The sequence below is a fragment of the Pan paniscus genome, chromosome 6, assembly GCF_029289425.2.
Source record: "Pan paniscus chromosome 6, NHGRI_mPanPan1-v2.0_pri, whole genome shotgun sequence".
In the NCBI taxonomy this organism is placed as follows: Eukaryota; Metazoa; Chordata; class Mammalia; order Primates; family Hominidae; genus Pan; species Pan paniscus.
The window spans coordinates 102,547,665-102,574,934 of record NC_073255.2 but is presented as its reverse complement, the minus strand read 5'-3'; positions in this window follow the sequence as shown (position 1 = coordinate 102,574,934).

Genomic DNA, 27,270 nt, shown 5'->3' with positions numbered 1-27,270 from the left:
CAGGAATCAGGAATATTTATATAATGATAGGGTGAAGGTGGTTATGAAACTTTTTTTTCGATGATACGTGGTTCTGTGATGTATAGGAACTTATCTTACACAAATATCATCAGGTTTAACTTTCCTTACTGATTTTATTTTATTGTGATTGATTGTTTTTTATGGATTTTTCAATAATTCAAATTTTGTAATTATTTTCCTATGATGGCATCTTGTATCCTTGAAAATATGTAATTCTACTTGCTATACAATCATTCTACAGTGTTTTTTTCTGGAGTATTTTAACTGTGTCACAATATTATGTATTTCAGTCCAGGCATATTGAATTGAAAGTCCAGAAATGCATTTTACTTTCTTAGCTCCACTACATAGAAGTTGACCATGACTGAACTATCATAATTATTGGTTACATAAATGCTGTATAAATATTTGGAAGGGGAGAGAGGTTATATATACAGAATATTTTATAGTGATGTTGCATTTATTTGTTTTTCTTCTTTTTCTCCTTGTTCTTTTCCTTGTAATTATTTTTTGTTGTAACTTATAATTCTTGTCTTTCTGAGTGAATATTGTATTAACATTACAGTAAAACAGTAAGACTACTGCCAGGATTAATCACATAATTTGCAGGGGCAATTTCAAAATGAAAATTCAAGTTGCCTAATTCAAGAATTGTTTAGAGTTTTAAAAATGACAACAGAGCATTTACACAAGCATATGGCCTTTTACACAAGTTTGGGTGCTGTATGACTGGACAGGTCACATGTTTATGAAGCCAGCCATTGCTATAGCTTGCAAAGGCAGACTTATATCAATGAAGAAGAAACACAATTTCTTGCTTCATCTTTTTTTTGAGACAGAGTGTTGCTCTGTCCCCCAGGCTAGAGTGCAGTGGCTCGATCTCGGCTCACTGCAAGCTCCAACTCCCGGGTTCAGGCCATTCTACTGCCTCAGCCTCCTGAGTAGCTGGGACTACAGGCGCCCGCCACCATGCCCAACTAATTTTTTTTGTATTTTTAGTAGAGACGGGGTTTCACCGTGTTAGCCAGGATGGTCTCGATCTCCTGTCCCTGTGATCTGCCCGACTTGGCCTTCCAAAGTGCTGGGATTACAGGCTCTTCTTTTTTTTTTTTTTTCCCTGCGTTTCTGACAATTTCTTCATAAGGCAAATTTCACCACTGAATCATAATTTTAGGTCGACTCATTTCTAAACTTATGTACAGGAGCTAATGATCACGACAAAATCTTTAGCTACCATTTGTAATACTTTCCTGTTGATGCTCTTGTAAGTTACCATAAACTTAGTGGCTTAAAACAACAGAAATTTCTTTTCTTACTATTCCAGAATTCAGAAGTTTAAAATTGGTTTTACTAGGCCAAAATCAAGCTGTCAACAGACATGCATTCCTTCTGGAGGTTCTAGGGGAAAATCAGTTTCCTTTCCATTTTTGCTTCTAGAAGCTGGTTGCATTCATTGGCTTATGACCCCCTTCCCCATCTTCAAAACCAGCAGAATAGCATTTTAAAATCTAAATCACATCCTCTGACTCCCTGCTTTCATCTTCCCTTCTCCCTCTCTAACTCTTTTAAGAACTCTTCAATTGCATTGGGCCACCTGGATAATGCAGGCTAATCTATCCATTTCGAGTTCCTTAATTTGGTCACATCTGCAAAGACTCTTCTTCAATGCAAGGTAACATAAGCACAAGTCCAAAAGATTAGGATGTGGACATCTTTGGGGAGCTACTACTGTCTACCACAGTATTTCTCGTACACATACTTTTTACTAATTATAGTAATTCTTCCCGGACAATGTTTTATATTCATCTCAAATTTTCCCGACTTAAACTTTATCTAAAAAATAAATTTCCCTGGATTTAAAAAAAAAATCAGGTGCCAGGAGCTATAAAAAATTAGTTTAAAATAGGAAAGACAATTATTTTCTTTAGGTAGGAGTTACTTTACCATCAAACACTGTATATAACATGTTTGTAATAACTTTTATTTTTTATTTACCTAAGAAAGACCTAAAAATGCATGTTTATAAAGAATATATATTCTATCTGTATAATATGAACAATCTCCTTCTTCGCAGCACACACACATACATATATTTATAAGTTAATATTTTGTTACATTCTCAGACATTATCAAATTTTCTTTAACCACTTCCTTTATTCATAATTGCTTTGCTTTTATAGATTCATATTTTGTAATCCTATCATGAATTGTAAAATTCAGTACTTCTCACAAATAAAAGGTCAGTGAATATTTAAGAGACTTAGTCTCAGCTATGTGTATAGTGTTTATTGCATGCATTACCCAATAGTAAGAATTATAGAGAAAATACAGTATACGTTAAAAGTTTCTGGGGAAAACTATGCAGATACTCAAGCAGCAGACATAAATTCAGTAAAACAAGATATGCATCAACTTATGAGCAGGGTGGTCTGCAGTTGGTGTTTATCTGGAAAGACGTCTTGGTAAACGTGTTCTGCAGAAAGTATTAGAGTGAGAGGGTTAGGCTGAGTGAATAAAGAAGGTAGTTCTCATAGTAGCTGAATGGTGTAGGTAAGAACTTCAAGGCATCAAGCAGAGGATTAATGGAGAAGAGGCAAACATGCCTATTTAGTGGAATGGAAAAAACCAGCTAATGTTGCAACAAAAGTAGAGGTTCTATTGTTAAGGGCAAATACCAGAAAAATCCATAATTCTGTTATTAAATAATTGGGTTTAATCTTCAAACTAATATAATGATTTAGCATATGTTTAGTGATTTTTCATATTCAAAGGATGAATCAACTAGGGAGATTTGAAAAGAGCATTGCATTATTGAACCCAATATGTAATTTGAGAGAAAAGTTCAAACCAAGTTGGGAGTGGGAGATTAGGCTGTTACCATGATGCCAGTGTAGCATAACCAGAGCTTGCATTTAATGGTGGAGGAAAGAGAAAGGGAGGCGTTCCAGCTCACACACACACACACACACACACACACACATGCACCAGCTACATGAGTAAAATGTCATGTGTAGTGGTACACTGACAGTCATATGACATATTGAAACATATTAGATGAAAGTAGTACTGCTAGGTAGCTTTCATTAAATGTTTATTTTATGCTAGGCACTGTCCTTGTAATGTAGTAAACTTTCCAGTAATTTAATCCTCACTATTACAATTTGATATCATTTTTCACTTAGATATGAGAAAGCTATAATAGCATTTAAATGATTTTCTCAAGTGACCAATATATAGATACTAGGATTTAACTCCTGGTAACTCCCAAAACTATACTCTTTCTTATTTACTAAAGACCCTAGGATTTGGCCTAAAATACATTTCCTCTGTGTACTCAAATCTCATTTACTATTAGAATTGTTAAATATTAGGATCAAAGTATCACATATTTCATTTAATCCATAATTATATCCAATGTAGGAATTGCCACTCCAACCACCATACAAAATAGTCACAACTTTCACTTTTACACTTCAATAATGGAGATTTATAACCTCCAACTTCCATTTGTGTATGGTCTAAGTGGCTAGGAAGTTCTTTCTTATTTTGAACTGAATCTGCAGCCATATTATCTTCATTTTCTAGCCCATATCTGGAATCAGGCACTCCCCCCCCCACCGCCACACACACACTCACACAATTATATCACTCTTCTGTAGACAGCCCTTCTAAATATTTGAAAATAGCCATCACAAGTTCATTACAAGTGAAATACCCTCAGTTGTCTAAATCGCCTAACAAGGCATTCATATTCTTCATCATCTTGGTGTAATTCTTCATACTGCTCAATGTACTATCGATATATTAGTGTTAATTCATTTGTCTCTGACTGTATGCCATTATTTTCCTTTATACTTCACTGGCTCCAGAAGATTTTTCTCTAAAACATTTTGTTAAACTTATCAGCTTTCTCTACATCAGGATCGATCAGCAAAACCACTGCCTTTTAGTCAATACCTTACACTTTCCACAATTAAAGTAGATACTCAACTTCTGATAAAATGAGACCTTAGTTCCAGCTGCAATGTGAACACCTGTGAGGCTGGGACTCTGGAAATCTGAGAGTCGTGCCCGCACTTAATCATCATTTACACTTCTCATCTTTAGTGCTCAGCTGTGAAGGCCCAGCCAGTGACCTGTTGAAGGCTTTTCCAGTAAAACAGAGGAGACATAAACCAGGGCACATCAAATATGCTTAGCAAGAGCCGTCTCTCCAGCTGTCAATGAGCCACGCCACACTGAAGATGCACAGTAGGAGGCTCTCCTATCGCTGACTTTTGACTAGTTAAGAGTGTTTGGTTAAACATTTTGAAAAGTGATAGGTGAATGGGGTCTTTAGTTGAAGTTATGGGTCAAATTCCAGGCTTGCAGTAGCACATAAGAGACAGAGAAAAATAAATTGCTGGGCTTTCAAGTCTCTAAAGACATAAAATACTTCATGGTAGGATTGAAGGCTAATCTCTTTTTTATAAATCAACATAAGTAAAAATTATTGTTAAAAGAAAGTTAAAGCTACCAAAATTTATTGTCAGTAAAATACTGACAAAGAAAAATATAAAGAGATGGGTATCAAAGATAAAGTAGGATGTAATCCTGAGAGTAAAGGAAAACACCTTCCCTCTTACTTTATCTTAATGCCTTGAAACATGGTGCTTTATCTTAATACTGTCATCCTGTCCTCTTATTCATAATATGTATAAAGGTATCCAAAATAAAACAAAACACTTAAGAAAAAATGCTTTAAGTAGAAATATATTTATTTTATACTGACTTTTAGGAAAAAAATTGATAGGGGAGATTTGGCTATTATATACACATATTTCTTCTGTATTTTTTATAGACACAATTTCTAGATTTTACTGGTACCTGTAAATGTAAAGTTCACATATATGTGGAAATATATGTTTACTTTTGTGTATGTATATCACCTATATTTATGGAAGGAAGTGATATTCACTTAATGTATTAATGACATAGTTTAGGTATTATTGAAGTATGACAAAGATACCATCGTTAACTAAAGATTTATGCTTTCTTTTAGAAAGTTTAAAATGGTATTAAACATTGCTACATGAATCATTTATTTATGGATTAAGTAGATCTATTAATAAAAATGCCTTATAGGTTAATACAATTTACAGATGTAAATATTTTCACAAACTGAATCTCATTTGACCCTCTCAATGACATTTAACCTTCAGAAGGCTTGTAGTTATTATTTTCCCTAATTTAGAGTTGAAGATAAATGAATTTTATAATAGCTTAGATGATTAATAAGTGATGAAGTATCCAAATTCAGTTTTTCTGACTCACTAACCTGATATTTTGTCTAATGTATAATGCCACTTTTTGTTAAAAAGAGCATCATTTAAATATGTGATGTTCTGATACTTTGCAGTCAGCAAGTCTTCCATAAAATGTCACCTTAGGTTTGCAGTCAGTAAGGCTTGATGGATAAAACTGTTGTATCTTAAGAAGTAATTGACATCTTCCTAAGTATATAATAATAAATGTCCTATTATACTTCCTCTGACATTTTTGTGCAAATATATATATTGTTTAAATTTTAATTACTAATTAAAAATTATATATACATATTCACTGTGTACAACATGATGTTTTGAAATATGTATACATTGTAGAATGGCTAAATTGAGCTAATTAACATAGGTATTAGCTCATATAATTATCATATTTTACAATGAGATATTCAAATATATTTTCAGAATTCTGATAGTAAGGAACCAAAAGAGTAGAAAAGCAAGAGCTCATTCCGAAGAAATCTTTATTTTGAAACAAAATAACTTGCTTTTGTATTTTCACAAAAAAATATTTTTTCTTTATAGATTATTCACAGACTGGTAGGAAAAATAGCCCTACTTTTTTGGGGAGAGGCGGGGGTTAACTTTAATGACTCAAGTGAAACCATTCAGAAACTATAACACAGTCCATATGCTTGGCTTTTTGAAGTCTGCTTAGTACTCCATTAGGGATTCTCAATTTGTACCTCTCAATCTGATTTCGATAAGATGCAGGTTCCCTTCAGCGAGGTGACCTGGTGCAAACACGCAATGGATTAATTCCATAATAAATTATGGGGGCAATAAAGCTTTCTAGACCAGTTTGCCTCTTAAGTAACAATCTTTTATGTTGCCTTATAAAACTGAACTTATGTTTTATTTGTAAGTCATTCTGGGCATAATAAACTGTTTGAATTTTGGGCACTTAGTTTTAGGGTGGAGCACATACTTTCCTGGTGCATTGTTTTATGATGGCTCTGGAGCTACTTATTAGTCAAAGCACCTGAAAGTTCCTTGAGGATACTAACATTTAGTCAAAATAACATCACACCTAAAGGTGCATGGAAATATGGACTTCATATAATTCTGAACTCCAGCTGTTTTTCATCTATTTCTGTTTCTATTTATTTTATATATAGAGAAAGCCCAACATTTGCCATCCAGTGTTGCATGAGATCACTTTGCTTCAGTTTCGTATGAAGTTATATTGCATAGAATATGCACTTATGCTTTTTATAAGATTGATTTTAGGGTGGGTAAGCTCCTTCAGGCAAATAAACAAAAATGTGAATTATTTCATCATATTCTGATGAACACTCTGGGTGGCAAACTGTCCAGAATACTAATTCTTGCTCTTCTTGTGAAAATTGTTTATTTGTTGTACTTCTTAATACCCTTTTTGTACCACTGCATATTGTTACCTTAATCACCAAAGGGTCTTTTATTTTGCTCAGTTTTGAATTTTCTGTGGCCAAATGTACCATGGATAGTAATCTCTGTTCTAGAAATTTATAAAAGCAAACCAATGAGAAAATTTAGTTCCTCTCCTATCTTCCCTATGTGGGTGGATTATTTTAAAAGAAATCTGGGTATATTGTGCTTAAATATCTTTTTTAATTTCCCAAATTAGTGGATCTGTTTCCCATATATTGAATCAGTAAATTTAGACATAATTTGGAAATTATTATAGAAAAGGTTAAATGCATTTAACACCTATGAACTCATGGCAGAAATAGCCTATTCATAGTGAATGAACCACCTTTATTCACAGATGAAGTGTGGAAAAAGAAAAAAGAAAGAAAGAGATTCACAGGCAGGCACGTTCAAATTCACGTCTACCTCTCTAGACTTAGCTTCTCTTCTATCTGGGAAATGGAGAGTCAGTTAAAAACATCATCTTCTTTCCACATAGCATCTTTCATTGAAAATATTCAGTATAAAATGGCAGTTCTGTCCTCAAGGAATGAGCAGACTACTTTCTTTTGTGTGTTCTATCTCTCCAGCTTCATATAGTGTTTGTGAAGATGAAATAAAATTGTAAATCAAAATGCTTCAAAATTTATAATGCAATAGATAAATGGAAAAAATAAAGATATCGAGATGATATTAATTCAGGTCAACTTAATTCATTTAATTCAGATTCTTATTATTCACTGAATATATTACATTGCTATAGTTTCTGATAATGACCATAAGCAGAGACAAGTACATCACCTTACATCACAACCAAGGACAAGGGGGGATGCTAGGCCTGATCAAAGAAATAGCACTAATTAAGCATGTTCCATAGGCAGTAAGCTTTTTATGGGCCAAACCGTGTGGCTTTTAGGCTTTCACATTGGCTTCTCAGTGGTATAGTCTTTGTAAACTACCAGACTATGCACTAGTTTCCTAGGGCTGCCATAACAAATTATTAATACAACAAACTGGGTAGCTTTAAACAATAGAAATTGATTTTCTCGCACTCCTGGAGGCTAGGTGTCTGCAATCAAAGTGTTGGTGGAGTCTTCTTCCCTCCAAAGGCTTTAAGAAAGAATGCTACCATGTCTCATTTAGTGTCTGGTGGTTGGCAGCAATTCTTGATGTCCCTTGGCTTGTGGCAGCTTAACTCCAATTTCTGCCTCTGGTCCTGACATAGCTATCTTACCCCTGTACGTCTGATCTGCCTGTGTCCAAAGTACCCCCTTTTAAAGACAGCGGTCGTTGGACTTAGAGCCCAGACTGAGCCAGTATGATCTCATCTTAATTTGGTTACCTCTACAAAGATCCCATTTCCAAATAAGGTCACATTCATCGGTTCTGGTGTTTAGAACTTCAACATGTCTTTTTTTGGGTAACACAATTCAATGCACAAAGAAATTATAAGATTCAAAATTTGTATGTGTTTTTAGTTGGGAAGCATCAATGTAGGCGATTTGAAGCCTGCTCTTAGAATTTAGGCCTTCCTTTAAGGAAAAAAAAAAAAAAATCCTTCAAACAGTTTAGCCAGACATATTAGGTTTTCATCTGGGATTCATGATCCAGAGTAATAAAGATAATTCATGTGTAAGTCTTTGTCCTATGTATATCAGTTTTAATAGAAACATTATAAAACGACAAATACCCAGTTCATAATGGAACCAGGAGTAATCCTGTGTCCTGGCTGTCTGTGTTACAATTTTTTTCTTATTCTTCAAACTTGGTAAACTTCCAAATAGGGTATTGGAAGACAGACCAAACCAAAAAGTGATCTCCATTATTTTTATATTTCACGGGTTTTTAAAAATCATTTGTTTATTTATTTTTAATAGAAATGAGGGTCTCATGATGTTGCCCAGGCTGGTCTGGAACTTTAGGGCTCAAGTGATTCTCCCGCTTCAGGCTCCCAAATTGCTGGGATTACAGGATACTTAATGCTTTTAAGTTAAAAATTATCACAAAAATTTTACTCTCACACTGTGTTCATCATAATTATTATATCTTAATTGTTACAATTTCTTCATTAATACATGCTTTCAAAAATAGGTAAAATGATGTGTCATAAAAAAACTATCATCTTGTTCAGAAAACATTACATTAATATGATACTCATATTATATTGCTTACAGAATACCAACACAAAGTTCATTTTTTGGCCAATGTTTTGTTTTAAAAAATAATTCTGATAGGTGGAAAAGCATAAAAACTAAAGAAAACATGATTTAATATACTTGTCCAATAGAAATTTTTATGCTATTGAAAATATTTAAATCTGCAGTGTTAACTATGATAGCCATTATAGTAATATATTAATGTTAATATAATGAAACTTTGTCATATTCATCTTTTAATTAGTATGTGTTTGTAACTTAATTAACACTTTACAGTGTGCATTTAAAAATATGAGTAAGTAAATTTAGGCTTATGGTTGTAAATTTTTAGGTTTCACAGAATCAAAACATAGTAATATGAGACCTTTTTGTCCAGTTATTTGTGAGAATTTTAAATGATTTTTCTTGCACAGTACTACATTTTATACAACTAGTTTAATTCAAGAGTTTGTAAGTTAAATCTAATATAACATAATTCAATATAGTAATGGCCAGATAATATATATCTACTAAGCACTTGAAATGCATCTAGTACAAATGAGGAATTGTATTTTATATTTTATGTTTTATTTAGTTTAAATTAAAATAGCCATATATGAATAGTGGTCAGGATACCAGATATCATAGTTCTATTAGATTTGCATAAAGCTAAAGGGATATGACTGTGCCTTGGAATATTCCACTCTTTAGATCTCCAGATGGGTCCAGTGCAGCAATGTTCACAAAGTTTTTTAATAATTAGAAAAAATAATTTATCTTTGATCATGATTGTTAAATTTCTTTCTTGAACTAACAAAGGAAGCATTGAAGTGAGTGGAATAAGAGGGAAAATGATGAATTCTTTGGCTATATCAAATTCATTAAAGAATGAAATTTGTTCTGGCACAATTACTATGTACTTTATAGCTCATTTAACTAACTGCTCATTATCCCATGAAATGGAAAAGCATCTTGGTGCTCAAATCCATCTGGCTGACTAAAGGTCACTGAAGACTTCTTAGAAAGCCAAGTGAAACTGATTATTTCCTAACAAATCAATGCTTACACCCAAAATTCCACTCACATACAAAGTGTCACCATTTTTGGTATATTCAGCAAAGTAATATTTAAAAGAAAAATTTATAAGTGAGTCATTTTCAGCCACAAGGGGTTTATTTTATTATTACTGCTTTTTGATATATAGCTAATGTGTAAAAAATAAAATTTTCTGTTTTTCTTACCTCCAGACTATGGCAGAAACTGTGTCATAATCATTTTAATGAATATGTGTTTTCAACTTAAGACTTTACAGTATGCACTTAAAAATATGAATAAGTAAATTTAGGCTTATGGTTGTAGTTTTTTAGGTTTCACATAATCAAAACATAGTAACAATTAGACCATTTTGTCCAGTTATTTGTGAGAATTTTAAATGCTTATTCCTGCACAGCACTACATTTTATACAACCAGTTTAATTCAAGAGTTTGCAAGTTGAATCTTTCCTGTAGGTCTTTCTTCATGCTGTATTTGCTTCTTGAAGTTTCTTTTTTTTTATTTTTATTTTTTTTTTTATTATACTTTAAGTTCTAGGGTACATGTGCACATTGTGCAGGTTAGTTACATCTGTATACATGTGCCATGCTGGTGCGCTGCACCCACTAACTCGTCATCTAGCATTAGGTATATCTCTCAGTGCTATCCCTCCCCCCTCCCCCCACCCCACAACAGTCCCAGAGTGTGATATTCCCCTTCCTGTGTCCATGTGATCTCATTGTTCAATTCCCACCTATGAGTGAGAATATGCGGTGTTTGGTTTTTTGTTCTTGCGATAGTTTACTGACAATGATGATTTCCAATTTCATCCATGTCCCTACAAAGGACATGAACTCATCCTTTTTCATGGCTGCATAGTATTCCATGGTGTATATGTGCCACATTTTCTTAATCCAGTCTATCACTGTTGGACATTTGGGTTGGTTCCAAGTCTTTGCTATTGTGAATAATGCTGCAATAAACATACGTGTGCATGTGTCTTTATAGCAGCATGATTTATAGTCCTTTGGGTATATACCCAGTAATGGGATGGCTGGGTCAAATGGTACTTCCAGTTCTAGATCCCTGAGGAATCGCCACACTGACTTCCACAATGGTTGCACTAGTTTACAGTCCCACCAACAGTGTCACAATTGCTTCAAAGAGAATAAAATACCTAGGAATCCAACTTACAAGGGATATGAAGGACCTCTTCAAGGAGAACTACAAACCACTGCTCAAGGAAATAAAAACGGATACAAACAAATGGAAGAACTTTCCATGCTCATGGGTAGGAAGAATCAATATCGTGAAAATGGCCATACTGCCCAAGGTAATTTACAGATTCAATGCCATCCCCATCAAGCTACCAATGACTTTCTTCACAGAATTGGAAAAAACTACTTTAAAGTTCATATGGAACCAAAAAAGAGCCCGTATCGCCAAGTCAATCCTAAGCCAAAAGAACAAAGCTGGAGGCATCACGCTACCTGACTTCAAACTATACTACAAGGCTACAGTAACCAAAACAGCATGGTATTGGTACCAAAACAGAGTTATAGATCAATGGAGCAGAACAGAGCCCTCAGAAATAACGCCGCATATCTACAACTATCTGATCTTTGACAAACCTGAGAAAAACAAGCAATGGGGAAAGGATTCCCTATTTAATAAATGGTGCTGGGAAAACTGGCTAGCCATATGTAGAAAGCTGAAACTGGATCCCTTCCTTACACCTTATACAAAAATCAATTCAAGATGGATTAAAGACTTAAACGTTCGACCTAAAACCATAAAAACCCTAGAAGAAAACCTAGGCATTACCATTCAGGACATAGGCATGGGCAAGGACTTCATGTCTAAAACACCAAAAGCAATGGCAACAAAAGACAAAATTGACAAATGGGATCTACTTAAACTAAAGAGCTTCTGCACAGCAAAAGAAACTACCATCAGAGTGAACAGGCAACCTACAAAATGGGAGAAAATTTTCACAACCTACTCATCTGACAAAGGGCTAATATCCAGAATCTACAATGAACAATTTTACAAGAAAAAAACAAACAACCCCATCAAAAAGTGGGCAAAGGACATGAACAGACACTTCTCAAAAGAAGACATTTATGCAGCCAAAAAACACATGAAAAAATGCTCATCATCACTGGCCATCAGAGAAATGCAAATCAAAACCACAATGAGATACCATCTCACACCAGTCAGAATGGCAATCATTAAAAAGTCAAGAAACAACAGGTGCTGGAGAGGATGTGGAGAAATAGGAACACTTGAAGTTTCTTTTTTGACTTCATTTTATAAAATAGTTCTCATATTTCCTCATCCTTTTGGCATTAGAAGACATAGGGAAAATGGCCAGGTAGGTTATAATTTAAGCCTATAAATTTAAAAACTTATTTATATTGCAGAAATATAGAAAAGTAGTTGGAGGTCTGAAATAAAACATTGAAAATGTAAGAGAAATAATTCATAAGAAATGATGAGCCGAATGACTTGTATGAGAAAAAGACATGTAGAAAATTTCATACATTTTTCATGAACTCACCAAGAGGACTCGATTGTGAAAATGCCATCCACACCATCAATTCTTCTTCACCTATATATAAAACATGATTGACTTTCATAAATTTAGTTTTCCCAATTATATTCTCAAGTTTCCTGTTTTTAATTTTTTTTTTTTTTTTTTTTTTTTTTTTTTTTTTAGATATGGTCTCACTCTCTCAGGCTGGAGTGCAGTGGCATGATCATGACTCACTACAGGCTTGAACTCCTGGGCTCAAGTGATCCTCCCACCTCAGTCTCCTGGGTAGCTGGGATTACAGGTGTGAATCATCATGCTTGGGTAATTTTTAAATTTGTTTTTTATAGAAACAGAGTTTTACCATATTGGCCAGGCTGGTCTCAAACTCCTGGCGCCAAGTGATTCTCCCACTTTGGTCTCTCAAAATGTTGGAATTACAGGGATGAGACACCATGTTTCATTCAAGTTTTATTCTTCAAATATTTGTCATTTATCAATCTTTTGCCTCTCAGATCTAAACCCACCCTTCATTGCTTGCTCTATGAAAACACAGGTAATCCATTTAAACTTGTTTTTTTTTTTTTTTTTTTTTCACCAGCTATTCTCTGCTATGCTTTGTCAGTAGAGGATGCTTAAGAGAAATGGCAGGAGGAACGAGTTTTTCTTCCTGGTTCTGGGTTGTTTCATTGGATAGTTCTTGCATACAAGTTCCCAGCAGCCAGCTCCTGTAGTGCAGATGGCTTCCCCAGTACTCAGCTCCTACAGAACATGGTGTCTGAAACCCCTCTAGTAGTCAGTAGCTTCATACTGGAGCCTCCCCAGTATAGCACTTACTTATGAGTGGCTTTTTCTGGCATGCTAAAAGGCAGCTCTCTAACAAGTTCTGCCAGTATGCCTGGTACCACAGCAATTTCTCTGTCCTTTAGTGATCACAGCAATGCCCTCTATAACAAAGTTCAGATCTCAGCCCTGACAGGGCAGGGTTCTCTTTTGCCCTGCCTCAAATATAAAAGTAATGCCTTCTCCTTTGCAGCTGCTATTCCAGTATTCATTAGAGTTGTCTTTAACTCTTACTAATCTCTTCATTATTCATATATCCTGTTATAATAACTAATTCAGTATATTAGCTTTTTCCCATTCAAGTTACAGTGAGGTTTCTCTGTCTTAATTGGATCCTGATTTACACAGTGGCAGCGGTTGCCTAAAAGCCAGGCTAGTGTTGCATTTCATCTCTCTTTGATTTCTGCGCTAGCCAGAGAAGTGTTAATCTATTGCATTCATCTACTGACAGGTAGTGAGTTGAATAGTGTCTCCTCGAAAAGGTATGTTCATGGCCTCACTCCTAGAGCCTGTGAAGACCTTACTGGGGTCGGGGGTGAGGGGGTCTTTACAGATACAATTAACTTAGTGATATCAAATTAAATCATACTGGATTACCTGGGTGTTCCCTAAAACCAGTGACAGCTATTCTTATGAGAATGAAGCAGAGGGAGATTAGACAGACAGAAAAGGAGGACACACGGGGAAGAAGGCTATGCTAAGACCAAGGCAGAGATCCGAGTCATGAAAACCCAAGCCAAGGAGCACTTGGAGACACCAGAAGCTGGAAGAGGCAGGGAAGGATTCTCCTCTAATGCCTCTGGAGGGAGCATGGCCCTGCTGACAACATGATTTCAGACTTCTGGACAGATAGTACCTTTCTGTTGTTTAAGACATTGTGTTTGTGGTAATTCGTTAAGCCAGGCCAAGGAAACTAACACAGACGAAACCAGAATCCCAATGAATTTGACAACATTAATGATATATTATCTAAATTCTAACTGAATACAGATAGATAACAAATGTATTTTCTTCTACCAATTGAAAATGAATTTCATGACTGCTGTTCTTTATTAAACATTCTATGTAATAATAACTAATAAATATGATAGCAATGGAATAAACTATGATAAAATTCATATTAAATATTAAAGCCAATCAAAAATGTAATGAATAATTATGATTGATGACAATGCCATTGATGATACTTATTACCTGTACTCAGTAACTGGTATGTTTTTAACCTTATATATTCCATATATAAACTTCTTCAGAATTTTTTTTCTTTAAGTGCTGTAGAATAATTTTAATTGGTAATCAAATAATACTGATACCACTAAAAATTTGAAAAGCCATAATGATAATAGTTGCACTGCTAAACACTGTCTTTATAATTGTATATTTAATATTTAAACTCAAAAGGAAACCTAACAATATTAATGCATTTTATATTCATTTACCAAGAAAGGCAAGTGAAAAAATTTGAATTATTTGTAGATAATTCTCTTTCTAATAATTCCAATTTCATAGGCATTTCAGATCTAATTTCCATATTTTGTTCCTCAGAAAATTACAATATACTTAGAGCATTAGAGCACAAAATGTATCATTTCAATAAGAAAGAAAGTTTATAATAAAGTTCTTAAGTGGGGTCCATATATTCTTGTATAAAATTGTAACAGCAAATAGAGTAGGAGCTAACCTCCTTCTAAGAATTAAAACATGGAGAAGAAAATTTACAAATTAGCCAAGTCTTAAGAACACATAACTGTGTTTTTATTGTACTTGTTATTTTCTATATAAATAAAGAAAGAGGTTTAAAACTAAAAATAATAATAATGAAGGTAGTATACTCTTAAATCCACCATGGAAATTAATACCTTTATTTCTTAATTATACCTACTTTGGGATCAGCCTAAATCCTTCCAGGTTTGAGATTTCTTATGAAGCACAGTCTAATTTCAGCCTTCTAAAAGAATTCAGTGGGTTAGCTTTCAAGAACAAAAGGAAAAATAATTTATCTAATTATTGGAAATTCCAAGAAGAGAAAATGTCTTATGCCAAGCCTAAAATATTTATATTTTCTTGAATTAATTTATAGCTAGCAAACTCTGTCTTCCTAGTTCTCAAAAATAAATGTAGACTTAAAAATCTACTTAATTTTGTATGCTCTTTAAAACAACATTTTGATGAGTTAAATGTAAATGAATCAAAAACATATGGATAAACTCTCTTTAAAGTATTTATAGCTATAAATATATGCATAAAAGAGGAAACTAAATACTTTGCAAAATATAGTTTGGGCTTGCCACACAATCATTTGATAATTACTTGAGTTATTTATCATCAGTGAACAGGACTGATTCCTCCTTCCAGAATTGCTTTGAATGTGGTGAAAATATTTCGTGGAAATTAGTAGAACCCATTAGAGGAAATCCTTAGTTCCCTCTGCCTAGATTGATAACATTTCAAATGAACCAACAATATTTAGCCATAAATAATTATCACACATATTGGGAAATTAATTGTATTATTTTATCTTAATTATCCACTTCAGTAATCATTAAAGTTATATACGATAATATTGCAGCAATAACATTTGTAATATAGAAAAGTATATCAACAAGATTGAGGGTAAATGTTGATATTTCTCTAAGAGGGGATAAAATCATTATAATTTGGAGGAATGAAAACACATAATTGCTATTAAGCACTTTATACAGTTGTATAAAGAGTCAAACATTTACATTTTATTAGTCTACAGTATATTTATATTCTATTAAATAATTATTAATTTTTGTTTTTTTCAAATCTACCTACATTTGGATGTTTGAAGACCTTAGCACAGCATAATGTTACTAAGTGGTAGATACTTAGACATGTAAACCATTATTAATATTTGTTCATTATAATGGGTAATTTTGGGTGTCAATTTGACTGAATTAAGGGATAAGCAGGTAGCTGGTGAAGCATTATTTATTCTTAATAATTGCATTAATTATTCTCCATGCCTCAGTAGGCACTGAACCTGTGCCTCTCTGTTGAAAAGGAAACCCAGGTGACTTGGCATTTGATTAAAATAATTAGGTTGCCCCAAGTGTGTCTATGAGGGTGTTTCTGGAGGAAACTGGCACTTAAGCCTGGCTGAGTAGGATCCACTCTCAGTCTGGGCAGGCACTAAGCAATCAAGTCTGGATGAACAAAAGGGCAAATGAAGGGTGAGTTATTGCTCTGTTTCTTTTGAAGCTGGGACCCATTTCTTCTGCCCTCGGATATCAGATTTCCAGATTGTTTGGCTTTGGACTCTGGGACTTTGACCAGCAGCCTCCATGCCCTAGGACTTTAGGACTTGGTCTGAGTCATGCTACTGGCTTCCCTGGTTCTCAGCTTGTAAATTACCTGTTACGAGACTTAGTCTCCATGATCAAGTGAACTAGTTCCCTTAAGAATTTCCTTCTCATATATTTATTTTTCTCTCCCTACGTGTATGTATATTATTGTTTCTGTCTTTCTAAAGAACCTTGACTAAAACATTAATGAAAGGTACATTTCTCTGCCTCACAGTTTTTACTTTTTGGTTCATACATTACAAAATCCTACCTTTAGATTTAATTAATATGGCTTTTTTTTTTCAAATTTCTTGAACATATTTCATCACATATTAGTTAAAAGGAAGTTTTTATTTTGGGGGGGTATAATCTGCTTTATGAGCCATACAAATTAGCGTGTCATGAGTCATACTTTCCACCAAGCATTTCAAGTGTGAAGAGGCATCCAAATTCAACACAGAACTGTTGCCATGGTATACGTTTCCCGTCTTCTTCCTTGGTCTACATAGGATTCAACTACTCAGGCATTTTTAGGACATTAATTGAAGGGGATAACAATAATACCTCTATCAATCCTTAAACACTCGCTTTTGGCCGGGCACTGTGCTGTCTGCTTTATGTTTTTGTTTATGGTAATTACATTTTCTTATTTCTTATTTGATTAAACAATTCTAATATTTCCTTACACTGTAAAGATAGACTGACACAAAATCATAAACATTCCTGGATATAAATTTTAATCAAAATTCAAAGTGTTTCTTGTTCAGTGGTTTCTGTCTAAATTTTTGGATAATCACTCTAGAGTTCAATATGTTTCCTATATAATCTGACACTAGTGCTTATGTCTCTGTCCTCACACAGCTGCACTGTGATTCAGACAACCTGAGTCACAGACCCTCTATGAAAATTATAGTTTATGAAATATAAAATTTAAAAAACAGTGATGAACAAATTATTGAATAAAAAAGGTGTGAATTCATAAACATCAAAGACACAATTGCTTTCAATTTAAGGCTTTGTTCAGAGTCATGTTTCAAGAAAGACATAGTTTCCAAAATATCCAGTTTTAGTTATGAATCATATAATCAAAAATGCATGATGTTGGTCAAAGCATATAAAGTTTCAATTATGCAGGATGAATAAATTCTGGAGATGTAATGTATAGCATGGTGACTATAGCTAATAGTAGTGTATTTTTTACTTGGGATTTGCCGAGAGAGTAGGTCTAAAATGTTCTCAGCTAAAAAATTAACAAGTAACTATGTGAGGTGATGGATACGTTAATTAGCTTGATTGTCGTATTCATTTCGCAATGTACACTTATATCAAAACATCACATTGTATACCTTAAATATTTACAATTTTGACTTGTCAGTCATACTTTAACAAAGCTGGAAAAATGTATGGTGCTCTACACCTCTACACTGTGATGAAAACATGTTTCAAAAATCAATAATTGTGCTTATTAACATATTGGAAAGTAATGGTTGATGATCGTCTATTTGCTCATCCTCCAGATATAATTGAAAGTCAATAAATCCAGTAATTTCAAGGTCTTTTAAAATTCTGAGGTTTTTTTTTAAGGCTTACACTGATTGAACAGTTATTGCATTTTTATATTCTATCTTCCAAATAAATGGGTGAATTGATTCTGTTTAGAAGATAATCCCTTTATCTTTTACTTCAATCACCTTAGAAAATGAAAGAAATAAGAAAACAAGGACTGCAAACTATCATCCTCTTGGTATTTTAAAATCAGAAAAGTATTATGTTGTACTACAAAGAAGGTACCCAATGATATACTGTATTCTTGAAAAATAATAAGACAGTGGATACTAAGTGTCCTCACCACAAAATGATAATTATGTAAGGTAATGCATATGTTAATTAGCTAGATTTAGCTATTCCACAATGCATATATACTTCAGAACATTATGCTCTACAAAATGAGTACAATTTTATCTGTCAATATAAATGAATAAATTTGAACATTCTAAAAAAAGTTACACAATGACTAATGAAAATGAGGTAATATAATCTTCCATGTCGTTCCTATGCCATTAATTTTAGTTTTGTTTGTTTGTTTGTTTATTTTTTTAATAGACAGAGTGTTGCTCTGTTTCCCAGGCTGGAGTACAGTGGTATGATTAGTGGCTTTTTTACTTATTTTTTGTAGAGACTGAGTCTCACTTTCTTGTCCAGGCTGGTCTCCAACTCCTGGCCTCAAGTGATCCTTTCAACCTCAGACTCCCAAAGTGCTGGGATTGCAGGCATGAGCCTCTGCACCCAGCCCCATCAATTTGAAGAATGTAGGATATGGCTCAGTAGTTGTGATTTAACTTGGGCAGATTTTGTGAAGATAGGAACTTTACAGGTGAAACTATATCTGTTTTCCTTCAGTGAATTGACTTTTTAAAGCCATCTATTATTCAGTAAATCAATACATAAGTAAATAAAAACTATTTATAGCTATACAAAATAGTTATGTTATTGAATCACATTGTTAATTATAGCAGTAATTACCCATTCATCCAACAATTTTCAGAGCTGACCATATTTAATTCTTGAATGTAATCTTTCATCTCTGAGGTACATATAATTTTCACATTATTGTAAAAAATAAATTCTGGGAGAAGAAACAGCATGCTGCTTGTCAGGGCCAGGTCTCTTCTATTAAATAATAAATACATTATCTATTTTAAATGATTTATTTAGTAAATTTTATTTAGCTTTTTATTAGATAGGAGTTTTAGAGTAATCTATAAAATAGGTTAAAATCTTAGAAAAATTTGCTTGATTTTGATTTTTTTCCTTTGGTTTAGTAATTAGTGAGTTTGTTTATAATATAAAAGGCTTTTCCTTATGTCATATGTAACCCTAGATAGCAAAGGTTCTGTGGTTTACCAGGGCAATTTTATGCAGTCTTTGTTGATTTTATTACATTCATTTTTATAAGAGAACAAATATTCCTCCTTCATTTATAAAATAGCTAATTTCTTTACAATCCTGATAACTTATGTGTTTATTTTAAACTATTTTATTGTCATTTACTTAAATACATAACAAGCATTGTTTTTCTGGCACTTGATATTTTATCTTTATTGAGTTTAAATACACTCTGAAAACTTCATTTTGCCTTCCAAAATTGGATCCTAAATTTTTTAAAAGTAAAATAAAATTTTAAATATATGTTTCATGCTTAAAACAGGAAAATCATAAAGTATTTTATTCTTTCATATTATAGAAAGAGACATAGTTGAAATAATTAGGGTGTTTGATATATTATCATTTTAAGGGTTGCCATGGAAGAGTTCCCAAATATGAAGACAGTCAGCCTGCTTTAGGTTAAGTTTACATAGGTAAAATATTATTAATAAATATTTTTGGCTTTAGGTCAAATGTATATAGGTAAAATATTGTTACTATGAATACTTTTGAAATTGTATGTTTTTTGAGAAATTTCTAGAGATATTTAAATGCCCATGCACTCCATCATGTGTATTTATCCACAGATAACACACTGATCAAAACTAAGTCCAAGATAGTCCGTTGTTTTCCTGTATTTATTAGAGTCCTGGCAGTGCTTTGTTAAATTATATTAGAAATAATAGTACGGTGTTATCAATCAAAATGTCAGTTATACAAAATATTTACTAACCACAACTCAACTTCTTCCATTTGAATTTTGCACCTTCTAGGTCACTGGGGATGTGCATCAGACTTACCCATGAAGTTTTATAAAAATACAGGTAGCTAGGCCTACTCTAGTCTTACTGAGTCTCTCTCTGATACTCTTGATATATTTAAAAGTTATGTTTCAGAATATTTCATATCTCAATATATAGTTTTTCCATCAAAGTTATACTCATCAATTTTAATACATCAGATATAAAATTCAATGAGGTCTTTGAAAATATACTTGATCGTTATTCTTAGAGACACTTTGTCTAATTTTTTTTGAAATGGCTTTAGTATCTTTGTTGTGCATGCCACAGAAGAAAACAAATTTTCTTGTTGATTGCATTATTCTTATGATCGCTCATCAGGCATTACATATTTTAAAATTAACAGTAATAAATTAGTATAGTCATTAAATTCTTGTTATCTACAGATGGTTTTAATTTAACTCTGATACTTGCCTGAAAGTTCTGTATATATGCTACACAACAGTTTGTGTCTCTCACAAAAAAAAAAAAAAAAAAATGACAGTGTCAGATCCTCATGGGAAGGGACTATAGTAGGTGATTTAAACTTTGGTACTATAAAAGTATGTGTTTAGGTATAAGCTTCAGTGGGTCTCCGTGGGTACAGGTTTCTGAGCTTGCAACACTTAGATGACTTTCACATTACGCCACTGGACTGAGTCAGAATTTCAAGGCTCCTTTTTATCTAGAAGCAGACAGCTTTTATAAAAACAAACTATTGAACCAAGATGATTCAGAACAAGAATTAATTACATAGTATGAATTAACTCATAAATGGAATTTATTATAGTTAGTTCCTTGTAGCCATGTTGACTTTGATTTAGTGTTCTATTTTCTGGTTCTATGAAAAATAATTTTGTCTGCCTTACCACACTTGTATTAACAATTCAGAAGCTCTGTTTTTGTAAAATAAAACATTTTAAATAATATCAGATTCTCACTGATTCCCACACAATTCAGAAACTCTAAGTTTTGTTACTTTTCATGGCAATTAGGTTAATGAGAATCTATTCTCCTTTTAGTCAGGATGTTTTCTGAGCAAACTGATGAGTATAATGCCCATTTATTTAAAAGGGTCTGACTCTGATGTCACCAAGATAGTGGAATAGAATATACCAGCCTCATCCCTCTGCAAGCAAATACATACAGCAATTCACAAAACAGAATATCTCAAAGAGGGCTCAAAGGTCCGTAAGGAATCTGAAACAACACAATAGAGCAAGCATATTGATAACATCTACATAGTAGGGTTCTTGGTAAGATTGGCATACCTCAGAGAGCAGGAGATAGCAAGGAGCAAAGAAGAAAGGTGAAGGTTATCAATATTAACCACACTTGGGAAACATTGCAGTCCCAAGTAGCCTGTTTTCATAGAGGATACCAGCATTGCTTGCCACTGAGGTGACCAATAGCCATTCCTATGGAGGAACTCAAGTACAAGACATAGCTATACACTCTTCTACCTCACATAGTAGCTACTCTTCTGCCCCTTCAAAAAAGGAGCCACCATGTCTTGCAACCCTGCATGTGCCCTGACCTCAGAGCTATGACCATCTGTGAGTGTCCACATGCCAGACTATGAAAAAATAGAAACTGGGGACTAATAGGGAGCAGGGAAGAAGGGGGTCAAAGGCTGTAAAACTGTGTTGTGTACTATGATAATAATAGTACTATGATAAGTACCTGAGTAACAGGATCAATCTTAACCCAATTCTCAGCGTCATACAATATATTCATGTAGCAAACCTGCATGTGTGCCCCCGAATCTAAAATAAAATTTGAAATTATTAAAATAGATTTTTGACATCTTCTTGTAGCTTATTAGCTCAATTTTTTTTTGTCACTAAATAATATTGGATAGGATAGATATAACACAGTTTGTTGGTAGTTACCTTTTGTAGGACACCTTGGCTGCTTTCTGCTTGGGAAATTATTTATAAAGCCATTATAAACTTGTATGTATATATTTATATTATATATATATGTCAATGTGTATATATAAATATATATTTATATGTAAAGTGTCAGGTTACAAATATACATGCAAAAATCTACAGTATTTCTATACACAAACAATGGACTATCTGAAAAACAAATCAAGAAAGCAATCTCATTTACAATAGCTACGAAAAGTAAAATATTCAGATAAATTTAACCAAAGTGGTAAAACACATGGCACTAAAAACTATAACATATTAATAAAATAAATATAAAAAGTCACAAGTAAATGGAAAGATATTATCCTGTGTTAATGGACTGGAAGAATTAATATTATGACACTGTTTACACTACTCAAAGTGATCTACAGATTTAATGCAATCCCTGTACAAATTCCAGTGATTTTTTTTTTCACAGAAATAGAGAAAACAATTCTAAAATCTGTATGGAACCACAAAAGACCTTAATAGCCAAAGGAATATTGAGCATAAGGAAAATAGTTGGAGGCATCCCATTTCTTGACCTCAAAATATACTGCAAAGCTATAGTAATTAAAACAGCACAGTGCATAAAAACAGATAAACCAATGGAACAGAATAGAAAGTCCAGAAGTTACTCCATGCAATTGCATTCAACTGAATTTTGACAAACGTACCAAGAACACACAATAAGGAAAAGAGTCTCTTCAATAAATGGCACTGGGGAAACTTGATATCCACATGGAGAAGAATGAAATTAGACCCTATTTGCATACCATGGATAAAAATGTACTTAAAATGAATTATGAATTGAAGACTCAAGTATAAGACCAGGAACTGTAAAGCTTCTAAAAGAAAACATAGGGGGAATTTCCATGGCATTGGTCTTGGCAAAGATTATTTAAATATGACCCAAAAGCCCAGATAACAAGGCAAAAATAGACAAATTGGATTACATCTAACTAAAAAGCTTCTGCATAGTAAAGAAAACAACCATCAGAATGAATGGACAACCTATGGAATGGGAGAAAATATTTGCATACCATACATCTGATAAGAGGTTAATATCTGGTATAGAAGGAACTCAAACACCTCAATAGCAAGAATTAAAAAGTGGTTAGAGAACCTATTTCTCAGAAGAAGTCATACAAAAGCCTGATAGATATATTAAAAATTTTTTCAGCATCAATAATCATCAGGGAATTACAAATTAAAAACAATGTGGGCTGGGTGCGAGAGCTCATGCCTGTAATCCCTGCACTTTGGGAGGCCAAGGCTGGCTGGTGGATCATCTGAGATCAGGAGTTCGAGACCAGCCTGGCCAGCATGGTGAAACCCCATCTCTACTAAAAATACAAAAAATTAGCTGGATGTGGTGGCATGCACCTGTAATCCCAGCTACTGGGGAGGCTGACGTGGAAGAATTACTTGAACCTGGGGGGCGGAGGTTGTGTTGAGCCAAGATCACCCCACTGCACTCCAGCCTGGGCAAGAGCGAAACGGTGTCTCAAAACAAAACAAAACAAAACAAAAAAGTGATATCATCTCACACTTGTTAGGATGACTATTATCATAAAAGAAAGATAGATGTCAGAGAGGAGGTGGAGACATTGAAATTCTTGCACATTATTGGTGGAAATGTAAATTAGCCAAGCCACTAAGGAAAACAGGATAGAAGTTCCTCAGATAATTAAAAATAGGACAACTATGTAATGCATCAATCCCACCACTAGATATATATAAATATATATATCAAAAGGAAATGAAATTTTGTATACTTTGACCAACATCTTCCCAATTCCCTCAGTTCCCAGACTCTGGTAACCAGCATTTTACTCTCCATTTCTGTAAGTTCAGCATTGTTATTAATCATAGTCACCATGATGTACAATAAATATCTTAAAATTATTCCTCCTGTCTATCTGAAATTTTGTATACTTTGACCAACATCTTCCCAATTCCCTCACTTCCCAGACTCTGGTAACCAGCATTTTATTCTCCATTTCTGTAAGTTCAACATTTGTGTAGAGATACATACACTTCTATGTTCATTGCAACATTATTCCCAATAGCCAAGATATAGATTCATCCTAAGTGAATTCATCAACAAGTGAATGGATAAAGCAAATGTGATGTATATAAATGGAATCCAATTTTGCTATACAAAAGAAGAAAATCCTGTCATTTGCAAAAACATGAAAGACATTATGTTAAGTGAAAGAAGCCACACACAGAAAGACAAATGCCACATAATCCAATTATTTGTAGATGGTAGAACATGTTGAACTTATAGAAATGGAGAGTAAAATGCTGGTTACCAGAGGCTGGGAATTGAGGGAATTGGGAAGATGTTGGTCAAAGTATACAAAATTTCAGAAAGACAGGAGGAATAAGTTCAAGATATTTATTGTACCTCATGGTGACTATGATTAATAATTTATTTTATACTTGAAGATGGCTAAGAATGTGGATTTCAATTGTTCTCACTACAAAAAATAATAAGTACATGAGGTAATGCACATGTTATATAGCTTGACTTAGACATTCCACAATGTATACATATATCAAAATGTTATGTGTACATCATGAATATATTTATTTTTTACTTGCCAATTAAAAAAATAGAACATACAAAATAAAATGGTATGAGAAACCACTGTTACGGAATGTAGGTGGTTTCACTCCTGGAGCCAATGCCTACAAAGTTCTTCCAGGGAAATATCTGTTTCCAGACTTAGTGGGTTCAGGCACCTAAGTAAATTTGTGGCATCTTGTGAAGAGAGGAATTCACCCAAATTATTATATACCACAAGTGGAATCTAATTGTGGAGAGTGGAATCTAATTGTGGAGAGTTTGTGTGGCTTGGTTTCCTATGCTCTGAATAGCAATTAAGAGAGACTTTTCAAAGTTTCAGCTGAGATTTTTCATTATGAAACATCTAGACAGTATTATTCCTGTGACCTCAGTAACTTTTTAAGATTGTGTATGTTTAGATTTGCTAAGCAAACTACAGGAGTACCACATGGTAAAGTAACATGTTTGCAGCATCTTCCTAAATAATCCTGCCAACCATAATGAGACCAGTTTTATCATGTAATAAATACTAATCATTGTTTTCTTTTAATAAATGGGAAATGGGACATGCTAGATAATTGCAAAATACTTACAAATAAACAAGAAAAATGATTGGGTGTCCTGACTAGCTAGCACAATTTCTGGTTACCTATGCGTTTCATTGTCTTTGGACTATTTTACAGCTCTATTAAGTTATAGAATATTTAAAGTAATGCAAATTACTATTGTCCTTAGAAATGTAAACCGTCTGGTGGAGTTTCAGTTGGTTATTGTATTATGTGTATATTGACCAGGTTTAACAGTTTGTCATCTATTGAATAAATGTATTCCACCATTCCTAATAGTCTTATTATATGTATGGTTATTTGAACCAGTGATAACATCTTACTGGTTCCTTAATGTTTAATGAGTTAAGTGTCATTTTGACACATTTCATTTAATATTTTTAAGGGTCTTAATTGTGCCTTTTTCAAAAAGTATTATCTTTAATATTTAGTGTCTTTAAGGAAATCATTATGTGACTAGAAAAAGGAATCATTTCTCCAAGCAACAACTTTATAATCTTAAACTGAAGTAATTAAAATACATTACCATTAAAGCACTCTAAAACTTTAATTTTAACTAATATTTTTAAAGAGTTAGATCCTGAACCAAGTACTACAGGCAACTTTCAATGTATCTTTTTTCAAACTTGAAAAACGAGTTTTGTTTAATCATGAATTTTTGAAAATAATTTTTTAAAGAAAAATATGCAAATTGAAAATGCTACCACACCAAAGGTGTCAGTATTGCAAAAATTAATATTTAAGGTGGAAGTCTACCAGGATTTGATGTTGATTCCATTGAATTATTCTTATTTTCCTTTGCCTAGAAATTTCAATATTGGAAAGTAAAGCATTGGTTTACTGAGAACAAAAACAATTGTCTTTTTGTTTCTTAGTGGCTCTCAAATTTATGTACAAGAATGTTTATCACAGCATTATTTAGAATAGCAAAAGCTGGGAACAACTACAAAGGGGGGGATGGTTAAATACATTCACATGGTAGAATCCTTCAGCCAGTAATATATGTACAAAGACTTTTTAGTGACAAGTTGCAACTCAACACTATGTTGAGGATAATTCCAATTATGTAAATATATATTTACACATAAACCCACTGACTGTCCACAAACTTAAATTGTTCAAACAACTTTTTCCACTGTTAATAATTTTCCACCTCATTCATTCTTATAAATGCTTGACCTGTCCAGTTTTTCCTACCCATCAGTTTCTTGCTATATTCACTTCACTATCATGCTTGGATTCACTATATGCAAAGACCTGATTAGGCTGGATTAAACCCCAATTCCCAAAACTCTACATCAAAGCATTCACTTTCTTCATGCCATCAGAATACAGCTAGGGAAAACTGAATAACCTTCATAATAACACGAGTGTAAACACATTATTATTAACACTAACCGTGTCCTCAACACTTGTAAGATATCTTAATATTTTTCTAGCCACTTCTTTTTTTCCAGTTTCTGAGATGCTCCATCTACCACTGTCATTCTCAGCTGATAATTTTAAATCATGAAAAAAAAAATGCTCCTCCTATCAAAGGCCATTTCCTCAAGTTTCGTTGGGTTCATGTCACCTCCCAATTTTTCACTCTATGTGTTGTTCCCCTCTTTCCTCATGAAAAATAATCTCTTTATCAGGTTGTTTTTGCATAGCTATAACATATACCTGAGGCTGGGTAATTTATAAGCAAAGAGATTTAATTGGCTCAAGGTTCTGCAGGCTGTATGCAAAACATAGTGCCACAATTTGCTGCTGGTGAGACCTCAGGATGCTTACAATCATGGTGGAAGGTGAAGGGGGAGCAGGTATCTCACATGGTAGGAGTGGAGAAGGAGGGAGAATGGGGGTGGTGACTTGCCACTCACTTTTAAACAAACAGATCTCATGAGAACTCACTCACTATGGCAAGGACAGCACCAAACC